The sequence below is a fragment of the Protopterus annectens genome, chromosome 5.part0, assembly GCF_019279795.1.
Source record: "Protopterus annectens isolate FY-2018-M chromosome 5.part0, PAN1.0, whole genome shotgun sequence".
Lineage (NCBI taxonomy): Eukaryota > Metazoa > Chordata > Ceratodontiformes > Protopteridae > Protopterus > Protopterus annectens.
The window spans coordinates 1551897296-1551919373 of record NC_056735.1 but is presented as its reverse complement, the minus strand read 5'-3'; positions in this window follow the sequence as shown (position 1 = coordinate 1551919373).

Below are 22078 nucleotides of genomic sequence, written 5' to 3'. Positions count from 1 at the left end.
GACCCAAATAAATTTTATAGAGAGCTGGGAAACAAAGTAAAATGAGTTGAAACAGTACACAAAAAAGAAGAAATAGATGCATTTTGGAGAAGTTATTTATAAAGATCCTGTGGAACATAATGAAGATGCTAATTGGATAGAAGAAGTAAAAGAAAGAAGAAGTTTAAAGGTACAGGATATGAAATAGGATGAAGTAACAGCCAGAGGGATTGAAACATAGTTAAGAAAAGCCTCTAATTGGAAAACCCCAGGCCAAGATGCAGTGCATAACTTTTGGTTAAAAGTACTAACATCTTTGCACAAAGATTTAGCCATGAGTAAGAACTATTTATATGCACACCCTGAACAGACACCAACCTGGCTAACAACAGGAAAAACAATGCTCCTACTTTTGAAGTAAACCTACAAGCTACCCTAAAAATTATAGACCAATGACTTGCCTTCTGAAGATGTATAAACTATACATGGGAATTGATGCCAACAGAGTTTATAGTCATTTAGAAGAAAACTCAATTATGGCAGTAGAACAAAAGGGCAATAAAAGAAAGTCATATGGAACAAAGGATCATTTGTTGCTAAATAAAGTCATAGTGGAGAACTGTAAAAAGGGGAAGAATCTAAGTATGGCATGGATTGACTGCAAAAAAGTATTTGATAGTATCTCACATTCATGGATAAAGTACTTAAAAATGTATAAGATGCACCCTACACAGAACGAATATTATTACAGTGACCGTGAAACAGTGGCAGACCACTTTGCAATTAAGCCATGATAAAGGAAAATTATTATCCCAGGGATAAAAATTCAAAGGAGGGTATTCCAGGGTGAGTCTCTGTCACCACTGCTATTCTGATTTGTCTTTAATCCATTAAGCTGCCTACTTAACAGCTGAGGCCATGGCTATGATTTGGCTCCTAGAAAATATCAAAGTGTAAAGACTTTTCATCTTTTCTTTGTTGATTATTTAAAAGTGTATAGCTCATTAGATGAGGAACTGAAAGCACAACTGCAAGTTGTCAAAAATATTTCAGATAATATAAGAATGTCATTTTGTCTTGATAAATGTGTAAAAGCAACCTTTAAATCAGGAAAACTGCAGCACCAGAAAAACATCAGTTTGGGACAAGAATGAATAAAAAGAACTTGAGCAAGCGGGAGTATATAAATACTTAGGAACTGATGAAGGACCAACGATAAAACATGAACCAATGTGAAGAAAACTTAGTAAGGAATACTTTAGAAGACTTAAATTAATCCCGAAAACAGTGTTGACATCTAGTTCTAGGATCAAAATCCATCAAAATCCAAGCTATAAACCAATTTGCTCTTCCTGTCCTAACTTACAGTTTTGGAGTGATTGACTGGCCCCAAAACATGTTGGATAGATTAGATAGGAAAACAAGAAGGATGTTTCATGCTCACCAAATGATTTATAAAAATCACTGTATATCAAGATTACATATTCCCCGTTCCAAAGGAGGGATGGGCCTCCTTGAAATTGATTACATGTATAGATCTGCAATTGTGGGACTCCACACATATCTGCTGACCTCATAAGACCCTAATTAAGTGAATGTTTTGAAACATGAAGAGAATAAATCTAAGATGACTTCTCTGCTTCATCTAGCAGAAGCATATCGCCATCAAGCAGGAATGGAAATCAAACCAGAAGTGGATAAAATTCAAGCAGCAACTGAACGTGCCAAAAATCAAAAGAAAGAATTTAAGGTGAAGGTCCAAATGAGAAAGCAAGAAATGTGAAAAATGTATTACTATAGTTGCAAGTATAGAAAACTTCTGGAAGAACCTCATGTCGATCTGGAACGAATGCAGGAATGGTTAAGGAGAGGTGAAATCAAACCAAGAGATGAATGGTTAATATTTGTGGCCCAAGGTAGTGGGCTTCATACACGGTGGTTTTCAAAGTACATTGAACATGTGGGAGAAACAGACAGATGTAGGTTTTGTAAAATCGAATTGGAAACGGTCGCACGCCTTGTTGCTGGTTGTGACGTACTAATGGCATAAGGACTGTATACTGAAAGGCATAATAATGTGGCAAGACTGTTGATCTGGGGATTGTGCAAACAGTATGGTGCTGAAGTGGCTGAAAAACACTGGAAACATGAGCCACAAAGCAATATGGAAAATGATGAAGTTTACATCACATGGGATCAACCATTACCAACAGTTCAAAAGATAGATGCTAGAAAACCAGATATACTGGTCCATGAAAAGAAGACAAAAGTAGCATTGATCATTGAAATTGACACACCCAGTGACTACAGTGTCTTGTGTACAGAGAGACACAAAGTCACAAAATATCAGGATCTGCAGGCAGAAATGAGAGCAATGTGGAAGAAAGATACCCAGACAGTTCCAATAGTAGTAGGAGCAACGGGTATTATAAAAAATAATCTACAGTCGTATCTAAATATGTTACCAGTACATATAAACCTGTACAAATTGCAGAAGGACTCATTACTAGGCACATTGCGGGTGCTGCCAAGAGCACTTTTGGCTGACATAAAAGACTGAAAGAAAACTAATTTCATGAACTTTGATCATACTTTGACTTAGGAATGGGGTCCATTCCTGTCATGGCATTAACCCAAAAGATTTGGAGAAATTAAAAAAGGTTCTGAAAATGCAGCCATGGAAACCTCCTCAAAATAGTACCAGTGGCCATAGCCCTGGAAAAAATATCTGCAGAGTCATACACACACTGTAAACAATGAGTAGAGACCTGATCTGCAGAGTCATACACATACTGTAAACAATGAGTAGAGACCTGATCTGCAGAGTCATACACACACTGTAAACAATGAGTAGAGACCTGATATGCAGAGTCATACACACACTGTAAACAGAGTAGAGACCTGATCTGCAGTCATAGACATACTGTAAACAATGAGTAGAGACCTGTGCAATAGAAGAAGCTATTTAAAGTGGATTTTCCTCACAAGAAGAAACTGCAGATAAAACATTCTTCATACATTCCCAATTTGTCAGAACAAACTTTACATGTGATCCTGACAGTTCAAAATTCTGAAAATCAGAGTTACAGAAGTATACACTTTTTCCCCATACCTGACAATTATTTTCCCATCCTTACAGAAAGAGTTGGATTGGAATAACTAAATACTTAGCAGCAGTGGGATCAACTCAAGCTATAACTGCTGTGTTAGGTTTGGGAATAGTATATACAATTTTAAAAGACTGGGGATCTGTATACATCTTATCTCCTTTTTTAGTGGCAGCTGGCTGTCTATCAGTAAAATTGCAGGTGGTGACATACACATCCTCTAAAGTAGACAGAACAAGAGGAAAATCGGTGTAGGTTCTAGAAAATCTGTAACAACTCATCATAATTTCTGAGGGACTGAAACGCTCTTCAGATGAAAACATTGCACATTCTAGAAACAGTCTCAGAGAAAGAGAACCCCCACATGGAGAATAATCAGCTGTGTTCTCCTCTTTGTCTGAATCACAAATCTGAGGACAAAAAGTATAATTGTCCCTGCATCTTCCTGTTCAAATTCAGAATCTCAAATATCTTCAGGAAAAGAGGAATCCCTCTTTTTTACCAGAAACTACTTTACAAGAAGGATCAATAGCCTGAATAAAATCCTGAGTCAGACCCAGTAAACTAGTCCTATGAAAAGTAAACTGAGGAGGACTAGATACGTTTGTTTTTCTGTTTCTTTGTGACAGGAAAAATGAGGCCAACCATGTTAGTGATGACAGCAGCAGCTTCCACAGGGATGGGAACAGCATTCTGACACAACAGGAAAAACTTCCCTGTTTCTTCTCCCAGGACCAAGAAGATTGGCTCTCCCCTTCCCACTGAAGTGACCTCAAAATTCTCAGAGGATGTGGCTTATCACTGGTCCTTAGTGACTGTAAGTGCTACACCAGGGAGCTCTGGGGTAAAAGTTGGGTGGTCTGAGGTACAACAATTGGCCACAGCAAAGCCACCCACCTGTAGCTGAGGCAAATTGCTAGTCTGCTGTGGTAGCAAAGGCTATTTGCTTAATGTTTGTTTTTTTCTTTTTGTGGCTAGAAGAAGGATTGATGGTGGGACTGGTAATCTTTTCCATCAAGCCTACAATGGCGCTATTTTCCTATGGAAGGCAAGCAGCAATTGCCGGTAAACACTACCAGTCCATGAAAGTTACTTTTTTGACAGAAAACACATTAAAAAGAACTTTAAAATGCTGTGCCAGCCCCACATCGGTAAAATAAATACAATTTTGTCACAGAAAAAATTTTCATTTACTTTATACCGCTTTTAAACTGACAGAAAAAAAAAGTATGCTACAATCTTGAGACAGTATATTAAAATACAACACTCTGTTTTAAAATTACTTTCCTGAAGAGGAAAGTAGTAAAACAACAACAAAATTAAGAAAATGCTCTTCATTGGCAGTAAAAGTCCAAATGGCCTCATACCCAAACTTGTGTTTTAGTCAGCTCAGTTCAAGCTGCCTGACAGTTTGGGTGTATGGAAGGTAACTCAAAGCTTTGGAAGCTGGCTGGCTTTTATATCATTGTCAGGATATAACCCATACTGCTAAACCTACTGCAGCAGTGATCAATATGATGAGCATACCTAGTGATCCCACTAGGTATTACTCAAGTGGTGAGCAGGAGATGCCTCCCATCCCCAGAATGGTTCGGTTAACAACAGCCACTTATTTCCATCCTCCCCTGCTAACTTCTACAAGCACTAAACTGCTATTCGAACTTGACCCGTCTGTGACATAGCGAGGGCCTTATCCCTGTGATGGAGGCAACAAAGCTTGAGTTATTTTAAGTGTAAATAGTAATTTATGCTTTTGTTAACCAAAGTAGTTTGAATTTTGACAGAATACTATAAACTAAGGACAAGGGTGTTGAACTATACAGTTATCATTTAGCCAACTTTTTGGAAAACACTGTGAGTGTGCATGCATGCATGTGCATTTTTATAGGAAATATAATTTTTAAAAGGTTTTAATTACTGATGCTAGAGTGCACCAGAAAGCATGAGTTCAGTCTCAGGTGGGTGAAATTCTGCCAGGGATTATGACTCATATGTACAGTTATAAAGTGTAATGATGAATAGAATGTGGTGGGTATTGGCTGTTTCCAAAGGCAGCAATGTACATTTATTACATGACCTTAATGCCAGCCAAACATGTCCTTAAAGCCAGCCTTTTGCATTTTATATGACTTTTAGGAGAATGGACCATAATACCATATCTCTGTTCATATTGTGTTTGGTGCAGTGGTAATAGCTATACCATCAATATTTTTTTGGGGGGGGTACTGGGGATTCAAACTGTATACTACTGCTTATTAATCACCCTACTGTTTTGTCTTTTGTCTCATCAAAAAAGTAAAAAAAAAATGTACAACCCTGCTCAGTTTGGAAGGTGAACACTATTAAGTTATTTGAAAAGGGTCTGCTTAAAGGTGTGTATAGCTAGGCATCTTATGGTTTCAGTGATCAAATCCTTAGTATGTTCCTATGTTAAATATTACCAAGGCTTCTTCCCCAACATTATGCCAACTGTAGTACACTGCACCTTTTCAGGGTTCTTGACTAATGCACTCGTGGTGAGGAATAAATGAAATTTATGGATGCAACGTTTCCATTTTTCACACTTTCTCTTTGCCTTTGTGTGTGTGTGTGTGTGTGTGTGTGTGTGTGTGTGTGTGTGTGTGTGTGTGTGTGTGTGTGTGTGTGTGTGTGTGTGTGTGTGTGTGTGTGTGTGTGTGTGTGTGTGTGTGTGTGTGTGTATGCTTGCTTGTATGCTGATAATTACTAGCATAAGTTAATAGTACCTCTTTTGGGAATCAAATGACTCCTTCCCTATCCACTTGAAATATTTTCTCATGAGTTTCAAAGCTTCATGAAAGGAGATGTTGACTACTGGAGAATAGACTGTAATATTCACCGTGTCTGTCATAACTCAATAAAGCACTTATTTGGTATGAATAGGCCAGGCCCTTCTTTGGCACCTATGTTAGAATCAGGCATCTTATGGGAAACAATACCCAAGGTGGAAGCTCTGAAGGCATATATAAGAAGTGGGTAGGCTACTGCCAAACTTCCATGTATTCTTCTGGGAGTTTTCTGCAGCCAAAGAACAGATTGGACAATAGTGGAGTGAGTATCTGCTGCTCAGTCACTGGTGCTACCAGAATGTTTCTGTGTACACAAATGGCAGAAATTGTAGTAGCCATGACTGCTGTTTTTCAAAGGTCAAATAAGTTTACAGAAATCATCTGCAAAGCACATGGTATTTTATAAAACTACTCTGAAATACTAATTTGTTCCAGACTGATGCCCCCTTAGGATGTCTGGAACTGGTGACTGGCTGTTCTACAGCTACAGAAAATGGGTCTGCCTGACTTATCTCTGAAGCTGGAAGTCAACTGTATGCCTCCAAAGAGCCTGACACAAGTGGCGGCTCAGAGATGATCCACTGGGGCTAAGGGTAGACAAAGCTGCAGCTCACTGGGAACAGCAACCTTAGGCCTTTGTGGTACTGCTGAGATCTGTAGACCATGCTGTGCCTTCTAGTAAAATTCTTCAACATCACCTTTCTATGGTTTTCCAGATTTTCCTGTTGGCGCTTTTCTCTGTGTGACTTTTTATCTTCACTTATAGAAGAATCTTTGGCTGGAGGTATCCTGAGATCCAGTGATAAAAGATTCTTATATTGCAGAAAGGCCTTACATTTACAGGCATGGTAGAGCAAGTTTTTTTGTTAAAAGATTTGTAGTGCTCTCTTGTGGTGATCTGAATAACCAGGAACACTGGTATTTCAATTTTCTAGGGAAAATACTAGTATATCATGAATTAGTACTGTCTGAGTATCGGAAAACATTGCATCTTCAAGAAATATTTTAGGCCAGAGCACTCATTCACCAAAACTTGGGGGGGGTATTTATAAAAGCCTACATGATCATTTTTATCATGTGCGCGTAGCAGCGTGATGTTCACATGGTTGGGAAAAGCTTCAGATTCAGTCACTCTCAAGCAAATATGGAAACTTTTGTGGCATGAAAATTACAGCATAAGTAGCTGAATGTTATGCTAATGAAACAAATTAAATGGTGGAGTGATTTAACAACCTTTAAAGCAACGGTGTAGACTCTTTGTTCGTATTGGCCGTGTATTCAGAATCTTTTCAAATACAGCCACGGAAAGGAGTCTACACGCAAACAAAAGCAAGTAAAAGTTCTTAAAATTTGTACAGAACTGACCTCAACATGTAACCCCACACATATTATGACCTAACTACAGTCTGTGGATGCTAGAATATCAAAGTTACAAAATAAAAAATAAATTTTTAAAGGCCATGACATAAATGCACCTTTGCACCCCACCCCCAAAAGAAAATGTAATTGTACATAATGCATGCAGCTAAATGTTTGCACATCCTGAAATAAACATATGTAGTATGTAGCAGATATATGGGCAAAGTAATAGCTTCCCTTATGTTTACAACATTGTGCTCCTGTGCAGTTTCTCCACTTACACAGTTACTGTGTAGATTCCAGGCTTTTAACATGATGAAAATGCAAATTTGGTAAAAACTCATTGGAACTGCTGAATCCTAAAAAAGAGTAACTCTATAGGGATATTCACTTTGTGTAGGCACATCCACAGTGTTTTCGTTTTCAATGGATGTCAACAGTGATTGATGACATCGGGGGTGAGTCAGGATACACATTCAAAGTTGCACAGATCAGTCTGTGGAGGGTGAAAGTGCATGTAAGCTATGCACAAATCACAGGCTGTGTGTCATCCTCAGTATTTTGTTGTAAAACATGTTTTCTCTGTCCATTTCAAATAATTTTTGTACATTTTTTATGTCCTTCTTTGTGCAATGGTGCATATAATGCACCCACAAGAAATGGAGGAATGAATGGCAGCTTTTGTTGTGCTTCTCAAAAAAATTGTCCTGTATCACCATGTGTATGTGTAGGGCTAGAGTGCAGATGGTCCTGAGTTCGAGTATAGGGTGGGAAAGGTTTCCTTTTTATACTAAATGTTTACGTGATATCATGGGAATGGAGTAAGGTAATTACAATTTTGCCGTGCTTACTTTATTTATGCATAGCTGCACAGGGATATACAGAGGTATGCCTAGCACACTGATGCTCAAGCAGCAGGTGTGTTTAATATATGCTAATTATAGCATAAGCAGGTGAATTTCATTTTCATGAACCAATCCAACACTGTGCAAATATTCAACATGCTATAAAGCATGTAACCTCCATTCTTGTTTTTCCTAAGTACTTCAATACCACTGGAGTAAAGACAAGGAAATTTTAACTGACACAATGACACAATGCTAGGGCTTGTTGCAGCTATTCTACATCTGCATGTACTAGAGGCTGAACTCAATGCAGCTAGTGCTGATGACAATAGGCCTAGGCTGAGAAGGAAAAGATTGTTCATGCCCAGGATAACTTAGCAGATGCTACATGAATTGGAGATTGTGGAGTGCTACACCCTGGACAGGGACACATTACAAGAACTCTGTGAGCTCTACCACCCTCAACTCAGAGCCAGAACTAATGGAGAGAAACCCATCCCAGTGGAAGGTAAGGTATGTGTAGCCCTTAGAAAATTAGCTACAGGTACTCTTCAAAGACCAACTGAAGACATGGTGGGTGTGTCACAGATATCAGCATCCAAGATCCTCCACCAATTCCTGGATGCTATGCTCATACATGCCAGTGAGCACATATGTTTTCCCTGTGGTTCTGATAAGAGATCTAGCAATATGCAACAGTACTACTCTGTGGCGCACTACCCTGAAGTACTGGGTGCCATAGATTGCAGTCATATACACATCAAGGCACCACCTGGTGAGCAGGGTAGAATCTACATGAACCACAAGGGATACCACTCCGTCAACCGCCAAGTTGTGTATAATGCCCAGGGAATAATCTTGAATGTGTGTGCTGGCAATCCTGGCAGTTTTCATGACTCCCATATCTGGCACACATCACAGCTGTGTCAGATGTTTGCTAGGGGGACATCACACAGGGCTATTTATTGGGGGATGCTGGCTATGCACTGGAACATGGATGATGACAGCCATCAGAAGTACACACACACCCTCACAAGAATGCAATAATGAGGCACGCGCTCAAGCCAGAAACATCATAGAGCATGTGTTTGGGCTGTTGAAGTCACTGTTCCAGTGCTTAAATACATCTGGTGGAGACCTGCAGTATAATCCAGAGACATGTGCACACGTTTTCACAGTATGTGTTATGCTACACAATCTGATCTTGTGGGAACAGCTGCAGAAGGATCAGCTAAGGGAAGAGACACACATCCCCCCATCAACACCTAGGTCACCACAGTCACAGTCAGAGGAGGGCTCAGAGGTGGAACCACCAGCTACTGCACCTGCAGGTAGACGTACATGTTCTCAGTATGCCCTGCCTTTGACTAAAATACAATGCATAGCATATTCACTGAACACCTAGGTGCCTAATACCTTTCTTCTACTCGCACACATAGAAAAATTAATGCCAGGCAGCTCACACAACCTGTACTTCCCCAGTACTGGCTGTGTACTACTTGCATCAGAGTCAGCTCTGAACTCAAAATGTGTCCACTGCTGTATTTGCAAGTTAAGTCCTGAAGCTTTTTGAATGATATTATGGCATATCCCTGTATTTAGTAGGTTGGAACAGTAATTAAGTAAATAGTGCCATGGATTTGTGCAAAATCTACTTTAACATGTGACAGCAGAGAGACCTTTAGTTTACTCATATGTGTCCATTAGTAAGTACTAGGCCTCAGGTTTCAAAGATTCACACAGTCCTACCTCTGAAGTATACTGATGCTCACTACATGGCCTTATTTTTGCACTATACTCTTGCACTGCAAAATCTGTAAAGAGAAAAGTTAGACATTACTGATAGACATTGACGTTTCTGGATTCACCACCCTTCCCATGATCAAACAAGAAGCAGGAAGCAGAACAAGGAGATTAACAAGAGCATCATATCCTCGTTTGTGCCATACCAGTAACAACTTTGCTTACCCACAAAAGAATGGGCTATGATTGTTTGTGACATAACTCTACATAATCCCCTCCCACAAGAGCAGTGTAGCCTTGTTTGTGCCATAACAGTAACTCAGCAATAGTCTCTCCAAAGGAACAGTATATAGTTGTTTGTGCCATCCAACCTGGCCTTCTCTTTCTGGAAAATGCATATCATATAACTCCCAGTTAATATCTGCACACATTTTAAAGCCAATGATATTGAATGCCTTACATACTTGAATGTCTCACAGTACTGCTCAGATAACTGATGAAGTACTAAGAAACACAGACAAGTAAGACAAAGCTGTATATTTGCAAGCAGAATCCTAACAGGTTGCATGATCAGTAAGTGCACTACATCCAAATATAATAAAAAGGATTAAAGGTACCAGTCACAGCTGAAGATCTCATAGCAGTGTACATTCTGGTGAATTAGTTTGTGTGAACAATGACTTTAATTCTTTGCTGCATAGCTGTTTGTGTGGCAAAGAGGGCTAAGACATCCATCCTGTTTTCTGAATCTGCAGTGGAGTGAAAGTTCATATCCTGAACTATGTAGAAATAGCTGATGTGTAGTATCATTTTGTAGTGTGTATGTCATACCTTTCTTTTGCTCAGTTCACTTATGTCTCTCTTTTCATTTGTTTTCCTACTTTCTTCTTTTTTTTTTTATTCATCTGTTTTTTCAATGCCCTGCATAGCACAAACAAATAACTCAGGTTTGGTTGTGCTTATGTGGCTTGCACAAAGCATGGTATTGCTGAAACTGGACCATCTAGGAAGCAGGCAGGGAGACATAGAAACCAGATAAATTCAAGAAATGCTTTTGGTCATTATGAAAACCCTGAGTGGAGTAACTGTCACACATTAGCAATGCAGCTTGCGTTTGCACACTGCTAACCTATGCACAAACAGCTGTATCTCACATGCATGTGAACTTTGTTCACCATAACACAAATCTACTGCCCAATGCACAGCTTTCAACAGTTTAGATTTTTGCAGAATGTCCTGATGTTTGCATCATATTTTTGCCCTGCTCCTCATAAAAAGTTGGCTTTCTGGAAAATAATTTGAAAATACTTGACTACTGAAGCCAGAAAACAATGACAAACATTTGAATTTCAAAACTCTTGCTGTTCAGACAATGCACATTAATGCAAAATGTTATTCTATCAACTGTATAAGTTAGTAAGAGCAATATGTAAAACGTGCCCCTATGTTTGGTCCTTTTTCAACGCAATATATATGGCTTTGTCCAGATTCCTCACAATAAAAGGTTGAGTGGTATGGCCTGATAAGCTATGGAAATGTATATATGATGCTGTCTGATTTCAGTCCAAGTGTTGGCCACACACCCACAAGCATTACAACTTTGGGGTCTCAGTTTACTTTTTTCCACACATAAATCAACCACACAACAAAGTGTAATTTATAATGTTGTGTGCTTTCTCATGGACAGTGCCAGTTGGTGGTGCTCACAACCTTGCTCTGCTAAACTCAAACATCCAAATATATGCTCAGTAATGGTACCTGTGTTGTTATACAGCTAGGCTTCTAAGCAGCCTAGTGATATTAGGCTATTAGCCTCATATGACGCTATGACTCTATGAGCCTATGTAGGTCTCCCAAGCTATTGGTCCTCATATGGCCTGCTGATTTCATCTACTATAAGTTCACCTGCACTCCTGTATAAGCCAGACTTGTTCCATGGCGTGTGCATTAAGTACGGTGTTCTGTAGTCTGTGCACTTAGGTAGGGGTTCTGTTCTGACTTCAATTGACAGCATGTGTGTATTTGCATGTGTCTCTAGTCAGCAGAATGGAAGTTCATTCCTGCAGTTACTTCTCCAGTGGCATGGCTGGCCATTTCTTTGATAGCTGCTGATCCCTACACATTTATTCCATACTGGCCTCCCAAGCTGGTGTTCCTCACATGGCCTGCTGATGTCATATACTATAAGTTCGCCTGCATACCTGTATATGTCAGACTTGTGCAGTGGTATGTGCATTAAGTACTGTATTCTATAGTCTGTCTACTTAACTTAGGTAGGTGTTCCAATCTTACTGCAGTCAAGTGTTTTTGTGTGTGTGTGTGTGTGTGTGTGTGTGTGTGTGTGTGTGTGTGTGTGTGTGTGTGTGTGTGTGTGTGTGTGACTGAGCTGTAGCTTGATATTACAGAGATCTTTTTACACTTGCAGGTGGGACACATATCTTGCCCTCAACAGACACTGCTGATGTTCTCAGCTATAAATGGGTTGTTGGACACAATGCAAGTCAGACTTGTGATGTGGTGCTTGTGTTATATTCAGTGTTTTATAGACTGTGTACCTTGGCTAGGTGTGGGTTCTGTTCTCACTGCAGTCAACTGCGTGTGTGTGAGTGTGTGTGTGTGTGTGTGTGTGTGTGTGTGTGTGTGTGTGTGTGTGTGTGTGTGTGTGTGTATGTGTGTGTGTGTGTGCCTCTCTCTGTGTGAGCTATAACTTGATATTACAGGCAGCATTTTACACCAGTAGATGTGACACTATTATTCCCATATGCTCAACAATGCTGAGGTCATCGGCTACATCAGATTATTGTAAACACATGTATCTCAGCAGGGCATGATCAGATTGTGGTCTGGATTCCAGGCAGATATGTTTTAATCTATACACATACATCATGGCAAGGTTTGTTGTCTCTGTGTTAGCTTGATGAGAAAGCACTGTAGGGTGTCCTGCAGTTGCATGTTTCTGGTGAGCTACATGAAACAGAGAGCATGATACTGTACTGTTCTAATGAGATTATACTACAGTGCTGTCGTGCAATCCAGAGATCTGAATGTAATGGCCTGACTAATGATGTGCACCATACATTTGTACTGGATAATTATTAAAGAGAACAGTTAGAAAGTAATGAGACACATTGCAGTTGTTGATGTTACAACCCTTACAAGAGAATACACTATAAAGTAATGAAATGATGATGTGATCTACTGTACAACTTGGCAAGGCAAATATAATTCACAGGTACAATTGTCATTTAAAACAACACAAATGTAGATATACTAAAGCAATAATGTAGCTAATTACCCTGTACATCAGATGCAAAGCTTTAGTTTCCTTGAATCAACAAGAAAGAAATCAAGGATATGGCACAGTTATTACTTGCACAAGGTGCTGTGGGGGGCAGGAGGCCTAGGCTGACAGCAAAGGTTGTTGAGCATGTGTGAGTAAGAATGGGGAAGCAAGCAGGGTGATCCATGTAATTGTTGTATGTCATACCTCTCAACCTGGAAACATCATAATCTGGACAAAGCCCTATGAAAAGTAGGTACAACTGGTAAAAATCTGTATACTTATTAACATAAAATTTGCATACATAATTGTGTAACCCCACCCAATCCAAAGAAATTGTGGGATACCAACATTCAAACACAAATTGAAGAACAGACAAAATATTAAACACAAAATATAACCAGAACAAACATATTGTATTTATATAATCCTTTGAACTTGTATCAAAATTTAAACTTGTATAAAACTAAAATACAATTTATTTTATAAAAATAAAATTAACTGCATTGAATCAAGAAATATGGTGACAGCTGACAACACACAGCAGCAGACAACATGTAGAAAATTGGAAAAGGGGGGGTGATGATAATGATTTAATTCCAGTTAAGCTTGCATTGCACTAGTTAGGTAGATTATCACTTATAGGATTCAACTGCCCAAACAGAGATTTTCCCTGTAAAGAGGTACAGATGGTAACCCTAACTGCAGGCAGGTCTGAATTAGGTGGTAAACCTAACTGCAAACTGGTCCAGATTATTTCTGGACAGGGGTGTAGCCAGAAATGTATATTTTGCACCCAAGCCTCTTATTGCTGTCCCCACCACCCATCTCTCATTAAAAAAGTGTACTCAGCCCTCAAAGTTACCCCTGTGCATTTCAGAAAGGGGTACACAATTTTCAACTGTTGCCACTTATACCTATAAAAAGACAAATTTAAGAGGTGCATTACTATCTTGTATGCATGCTTTGTATAGTTATATACATCAGCCAGTAGATTTGCAGTTCTAAACATAATGTAGTGTTACAGCCATATAATTTCCATAGAGATGTTCAGACAAAAAAGTACTAATTTGAGTACACTGAGTGTGCTTAAGCTATACCCTTACTTATGGAAGTTTTATCTGTACCAAAATGCCAGCCCCTCTTGATATTGGTTAAAATGGTCAAGAACCACATCACCATTACTCTCTAGCAGGCAGACACCAACATACTTGGATATCAAGAAGCTCACTTACAAACCACAGCAGACATCCTGATTCAGCACACAGTCATGCTGAAACAATGTTACTGTCTGAAATAAACACATTTTATAACTAAAGTGATCTGATGCTCATTTTACAAGCTCTTATCATAGAGATGGTAAGGATGAACAACACTGAGCCCAACATCTTCTACAATAAGGAAACATGGAACATCTATGCCTTACAGTAAAATTACATCTTTGTGTTTTCTTATAGACTGAAAACTGCAAAACTTAGCTTGTGAAACAGGACAACTAACTACTGACTGACAAACTGCATGTTAATGAAGAAACATGGGACAGTTTCAGGTTTCTTGTAAGAATTCATCAACACCAAAGCCTCCAATAAAAATTACATTTCAACTAGGCATCTTTGCTCTGTTAAAAGTAAATGCTTTAGATTACTTCAGTTATTCCCATTTTTATTTCTGAATGCCAAATAAGAAAATGAATACAGTCAAAGTAAGAATGAGTACTTAGGAAAAAAAAACCAATATAAAAAAATTGCACAATTTAGACAAATCATGGATATCATAACAAAATTCAGTAACTCAAGTACAGCACTAACCATAAAACAAGGCAAACCATGAGCAAGTGAAAGTTAAAAACTTTTTGACACAAGACAGAAAAGCAAAGTCACAGACAATACTCAAAGCAATCCACTTGTCACAGGTGTTCTCTTGTTGGACACACAAACTAAAGCCCACTGCACCAGAACGGTGCAACGTAAAAATCTGATTCTGACTACAAAAAATGCAAACATATTGCTAAACAGTAGCTACAGTTGATTTTTATATAAGCTGTGAAATAGAGCAAGCCCATTTCCCAGTGGTCTAAACAGGGTTTGCTCAACATGCAGACACATGCTTGGTTTCCAAAGCTGCAAAGTAATGAGAGACAAAAAAAGGGTATAATCACATGATGTTTTGCAATACATAGGTAGAAATAAGGAAGATCCTGAGTTTGACAAATCCCTGCTGTGTGACGCTGACACAACTGATACCTTTTAAAATTGCCAATTATAATTCTAGAATGTTACACCATAAGTCTGAATGTAGCAAAGTGGGATTACAGACATGATATAAAAAAAAAGAAATGCTGTGATAATAAAATGAACCAACAGCATGTAACGTACAGCCAGGTTTCCCGCATTATCACACACATACACACACACACACACACACACACACACACACACACACACACACACACACACACACACACACACTCCATGCAGCGGGCTTCAGCCTTGAACCTGCTTGCTTAATATAATCAACTCCCTGGTCAGTACATCTTTAGGAAAGGAAACCTTAATACAAAACAACCATTTTAAACGTAATTAATTTTGACAATCAGTGATGCTTTGTCATATTTACTGGGTGCTACCAATGTTTTCAGTAGGAAAAGAGTATCTAGAGAAATGTTTTGCATCTATGTGAGTAGTGACTATGGTTAGAATGGTCATCTAGAAAAATAGCTTTGGTTTGGGTAAATAAAGGAGGGCCAGTCAAGGAAACACAGACGTCAGTAGAATCGAAAGGGAAAACAGCAAGCAATTACTCTTGGAGGCAAGAGATGGGCATAGGATACCATGTAAATTTTTCAAATCATTTATAAAGTTAAGCGTGTCCAATACAGCTATAGGTGTTTAATAATATTAAGCTATACACCTCAACATCTTAATGGGTGAGTAAAGGAAAAGTCAGAAACTTGGAAACAAGTTTATTACTCTTGACTATCCTTCTTCTGGTAACATACACACACACACACACACACACACACACACACACACACACACACACACACACACACACCAACAACACTTTCTGGTTACAGTAGGCAAGGAAGTTAGGATAGGAAGTAAGGGAAGCAAAACAGAACAGAAAATAGCAGTATTACTACTACATACTAGCATACTGTGATGTACATCTGCATCTGCTTAAGCAGACTTCATATACAAACTAAAGTTGACTGAATTCAGCTATACAAGTCCTGTCTGATAAAATATGTCACACTGCATTTTTTTATTCTTTTTTTACTTACCTATAAGCTGAGCCACCAGACTGGGAAAAGCTGCTATATTCCCTCCAAAACAATTCAAAGCTGATGTCATTGCATACCCCCTGTATGCTGGCAATGCATAGTGACATCAGCCATAAATTTAAACTTATAGTAAAAAAAAATCGAAAAAAATCGGGAATTAAAGGGGTCACTCATGAATTCATGGCACCCCATGACAGGGGTGTAGCTAGGATTTTCAAATTTGTACTGACAGCTCTCAAACTGCTACCCCCCTCCCCAGCCAAGCTACGGCCATTCTCATAATTCACGGTTCGCTCTTTTAGTGTCGATGAAGAGGCATTCGCTGTAATGCCTCTTCAGTAATATAATATAAATTCACTCAAACTCGGTTCCTTGAATTGAAAATTAACCTGAAATGTCAGTTCTCTGAAAAATGCAGCATGGTAGTTGGGTTAGAGACTTTATGCTTTTGTTTTCTGTAACTAAGGTACAGGTTTTGAGCTTGAGTAAATTACTAACCACCTGCTACCACTAACTAGGATGTTTCATTCACACACCCCTACCTACCTCTTAGTGCAAGAAATATGGACAAAGCCTAAAATAAACAGGGACAGATATTAAATAATGTTCTCGTGAACTTAGAAAGTTGCTAGAATAACAGTATTTGTGCTAGTATGAATTTTTCTAAAGGACATGAAGTCTGAAGCTCAAATGTCTGTCATTATTTAGCAACTTCAGCCTTCAATGATTTTCTAGAAAATCACAAAATTTATGAGGAACAGACAAAAATATGGGGCAAAAATCTGGACATTCTGCAAAATGTGGACAGTTGAGAGGTATGCTACCTACCACACACACACACACACACACACACACACACACACACACACACACACACACACACACACACACACCCTCTCAACCTCTTACAGCAACAAACTCATAAATAAAACTGAGACAAAGGCCCAAAAATGAGGACTTTTTTTAAATATTGCTCTTATAAACTTAGAAAGATAATAGAATAGTAGTAGGTCTTGCATCAGTACAAATTTTCTGAAAGGTATGAAATCTGAAACAGAAATGTCTGCATTATTTTCTAACTTCAGTCTTTAACAATTTGCCACTAATTTGCCAGAAAACTGCAATTTTATGAAAAACGGACCAAAAATGTGATGCAAAAATATAAAATTGCCAGACAATACAGCTGGGAACCTGTCAAAGGAGGGACACCATTTTAATATGAGCACAGTTAACTTAGAGCAGCTGACAAAATTAGAGAATCTACATGCATTTCTGAAATAAAAGTAATGTATAACTCTGATCATTACAGTTATTTATAAAAGTAAAGTAAACCCTCCATGTTTTCTTCCAAAATTGCTATTTTGTGGAGGGATCATTAGGGGAAGAGCAACATTTTGAGCCAAAATCAGGGACAGTTGAGGTTTGGCTATGCCTAATTCTATAAAGCAATTTATTTGCATGTACCTCTCAACCTGTTAATGCAATAAATCTGGACAAGGCCAAATATATTGAGGGAACATATAAACAGTACTAAAATTGCTCTTGTATAAACTGGGACAGTTGATAGAACAGGTCTTATTTTAGCATGCATTTTTCTGAAGGTTATAAAGTCTGAAACTAGTGTGTCATTATTTAGTGACTTAATTCCTAAATCATTTGCCAGAAAACCACAAATTGAGGAACAAACCTAAAATAAGAAGCAAAAAATCTATTCATTCTTTGAAAATCTGGACAGTTGGGAGGTATAGTTCAGCTGGGGCTGTCTAAGTTTGCCGCCCTTCCCCCTCACAAAACCATGGTCGAATGGAGCCTCCCCCTGCAGCCATTCCAATGATCCATTACTTTGCTATTTCACTCCATTTACCATAAACACTAATGTACATACTGATTTACTTCTATGATGATTTGAACTTCATTTGAAAGTTTTATTTTGCATTTTACAGCACAAACACTAAGGCATCTGCTAAACAAACCTGGCATTAAAACTTCTCTGCCCTTGAAACTCACATTCATTGAAACAACATTAAAACCCACATTCAAAGAAAAATACATTTTACCCATGGCAGATAAAAATTAATTCTGGGCTGCTTTTAAATCATAGGCCCCTTGCATATGAAACATACATGTGCTCTTTGATACACCTTCCTATTGCTTTGAACATTTTTCCAGTAAACAATGAAACAAAACTGCCCAATTCAGAACATTTCCATCATAAAAGTCTAGTCAAACTTCTACAGTCCACTATTATCAGTAAATAATATGCACAATCTCTGAAGTAGCAAAAAAAGTCATCTAAATAATTCCACGTTAAATAAATCTAACTAATGAAGAGGTTACTGCTAGCAATCACCTTTATATTTCATGACTTCACCTAAAAATAAAGTGTCTGATGCCCCTGAGGAATAAATTGCCTAAATTACATTAATAATAAGCTAGTAATATTGCAATAGGAAATGGATGGCAAACTGATAACAGGCTCATAGTTAGTGTCTTAACTTTCAGTACAACAGCATTCACCCCTTATGGGAGTAGAACTAACAACCTTCTGCATTAAAAGCAAGTACACAACATTTTGTGCTACTAGCAATGTTAGCTGACTTAGTATAATCAGCACTAAACTTCTCTTCCCCTGCAGCTCTCAGCTCCTTGTAAAATCTACGCAATACTCAACTACATCTCAACTTTGCAGCACAAGAAGTCTGGAAAAAGCCAAATTTATTGGGGTGGGTCAAAAGGGCAAAAAACAGGAACACATTAAACATTGCTTGTATAATCTTGGAAAGCTGCTAGAATAAAAGGCTGTGTTACCATCATACATTTTACTGCCAAGGTCACTGTGCAAAATAGTCAGAACAACATACCACTATGCCAAATCACCTGCTTTGTGAAAGAGAGGAAGACTGAAACTTAAATGGCTATCATTTAATGAATTCAGTTCTCACCATAGCTGTCAACCTCTTAGCACAAAACACCTGGACAAACCCAGTAATGAGGGAATACAGCCCTCAAACATATTCAGTGAATTCAGTTCTTGCCATAGCTGTCAACCTTAGCACAAAAACCTGGACAAAGCCAATAACAGGGTATTACAATCCCAAAAATAAGGACAACTTTCAAATAGTCATAAACTTAAAAATTGTATAAAAAGGTTGTGTTACTATATATTTATTGCTAGAATAAAAAGTTGTTTTACTATGTATTTTCTGAAGAATATGAAGTCTGAAATTCAAATGCCTGTCAATCTTACTTCTGAAGAAACAAAAACAATTTTCAGCAGAGGCCCAGGGAGAAATACTGTAGACACATGTCTTTGTAAAATGGCAGGACACCAGAGCAAATCCACACAAACACAGGGATAAGATGCAGACTCCACACAGAAGGCACCCCAGCCAAGAATCAAACCAGAAAACCTATAGCTGTGAGGCAACAATACTGCCACTGCACCATCAAACATGTAAGGAAATAAACATTCAGAAACCTGAAGTCTGAAATTTAAATGCCTGTCAATTTGTTAATCAGGACAGTCTGACTTGGAACAAAAAAAAACAATTCTCAGCAGAGGCTCAGGAAAAAATAATACAAACATGTCTTTGTAACATGGGAGGACACAAAAGTAAACCCACACAAACACAGGGAGAAGATAGAGGCCCAGGGAGAAATACTGTAGACGCATGTCTTTGTAAAATGGCAGGACACCAGAGCAAATCCACACAAACACAGGGATAAGATGCAGACTCCACACAGAAGGCATCCCAGCCAAGTATCAAACCAGAAAACCTATAGCTGTGAGGCAACAATACTGCCACTGCACCATCAAATATGTAAGGAAATCAACATTCAGAAACCTGAAGTCTGAAATTTAAATGCCTGTCAATTTGTTAATCAGGACAGTCTGACTTGGAACAAAAAAAAACAATTCTCAGCAGAGGCTCAGGAAAAAATAATACAGACATGTCTTTGTAACATGGGAGGACACAAAAGCAAACCCACACAAACACAGGGAGAAGATAGAGGCCCAGGGAGAAATACTGTAGACACATGTCTTTGTAAAATGGCAGGACACCAGAGCAAATCCACACAAACACAGGGATAAGATGCAGACTCCACACAGAAGGCACCCCAGCCAAGAATCAAACCAGAAAACCTATAGCTGTGAGGCAACAATACTGCCACTGCACCATCAAATATGTAAGGAAATAAACATTCAGAAACCTGAAGTATGAAATTTAAATGCCTGTCAATTTGTTAATCAGGACAGTCTGACTTGGAACAAAAAAAACAATTCTCAGCAGAGGCTCAGGAAAAAATAATACAGACATGTCTTTGTAACATGGGAGGACACAAAAGCAAACCCACACAAACACAGGGAGAAGATACAGACCCCCCCCCACAAAGAAGGCACCCCAGCCAAGAACCAAACCCAAGAACCTACAGCTGTGAGGCATCAATGCTATGTTGCTACCACTGCACCATCAAATTTCAAGCATTGCAGTATTTAAAAACCACAGATATGAGGAATAGATCAGATCAAATATGAGGCAAAAATCTGCAATTTTTTTACAAATGGTGGTGGGTAGGGAATTCAGGTCTTTAACACCTGCATACAAGGTATAGGGTTCAAGCCTGAGGTATTCCCTACCACACCACCATGAGTAATCACCAGTACATCCCACCTGGGGCATTTTCACACACACACACACACACACACACCCTCCCCCATATTACTCACCAACCCTCGGTTGCAAGACCTTCTAAATAAAGTCCTTGATTGAGACCAACATAACGTGTAAATCCTCCTGCTCGACCAACATAATGTGTACATCCTCCTGCTTGACCAACATAATGCTTGAATCCTCCCGCTCGAAAAGCATTTGAACTGGCCGGAAATACATGCGCGGTGAGCTCCATTCCGACTGGATGAGCTGACGTCATCGTGCAGTAAAGCGCAAAAAAAAAAACAAGTGAAAATTTAAAAAGCTACCCCCCTTCTAAATAAGTTGTACTGAAATCAGTACAGTGCGTATGCCTCCTGACGTCCCTGCCCCATTATTTTGCCATCAGTGTGTTGGACAGGTGTGAGCTGTGCATGGTAGAGCTGTCAGTTCATCGTTGTCTCCCCCGACCATGAGACCTGGTTCTGCTAGGAGATGCACTGGCACCTCCACACCCAAGGTCAGTTGAAGTGCTACTACCTGAATGTGACTGTTGTCTGCTGGATGTGCTCCCTTCACGGGAATGCCCAGGACCACGACCCCATGGCCTGCTACATCTGGGTGTGGAAAGCACACTCCCTGATGGTGCAGGGGAAGTACTGCCACTACAGAAGTGTGATCTGGCATGGGCACGCTGGCTAGCAGCAGATGGTGTGGCTGACCTACGCCCATGTGGATGGCGTCCTTGCCCCACCAAATGTGTCATCACAGACACTGGATGGTCCATGATATGAGTCCCTCATTCCATCACTGACACTTCATGTTCTAATGTGTCATTCAACTGATCCATTGAAATGGCTACACAGTGGAGGCAGTCCTGGATGTCAGACTGTGCCACATCTAGAACCCTGAGCATTTGTATGAAGTGCCCAACTGAACATGCCTATGCCTCCATGCCAGCCTAAACATCCATTGAATGACATGGGAAGAGACACACCTGCACCAGGTGTAGAAAGGACAGCA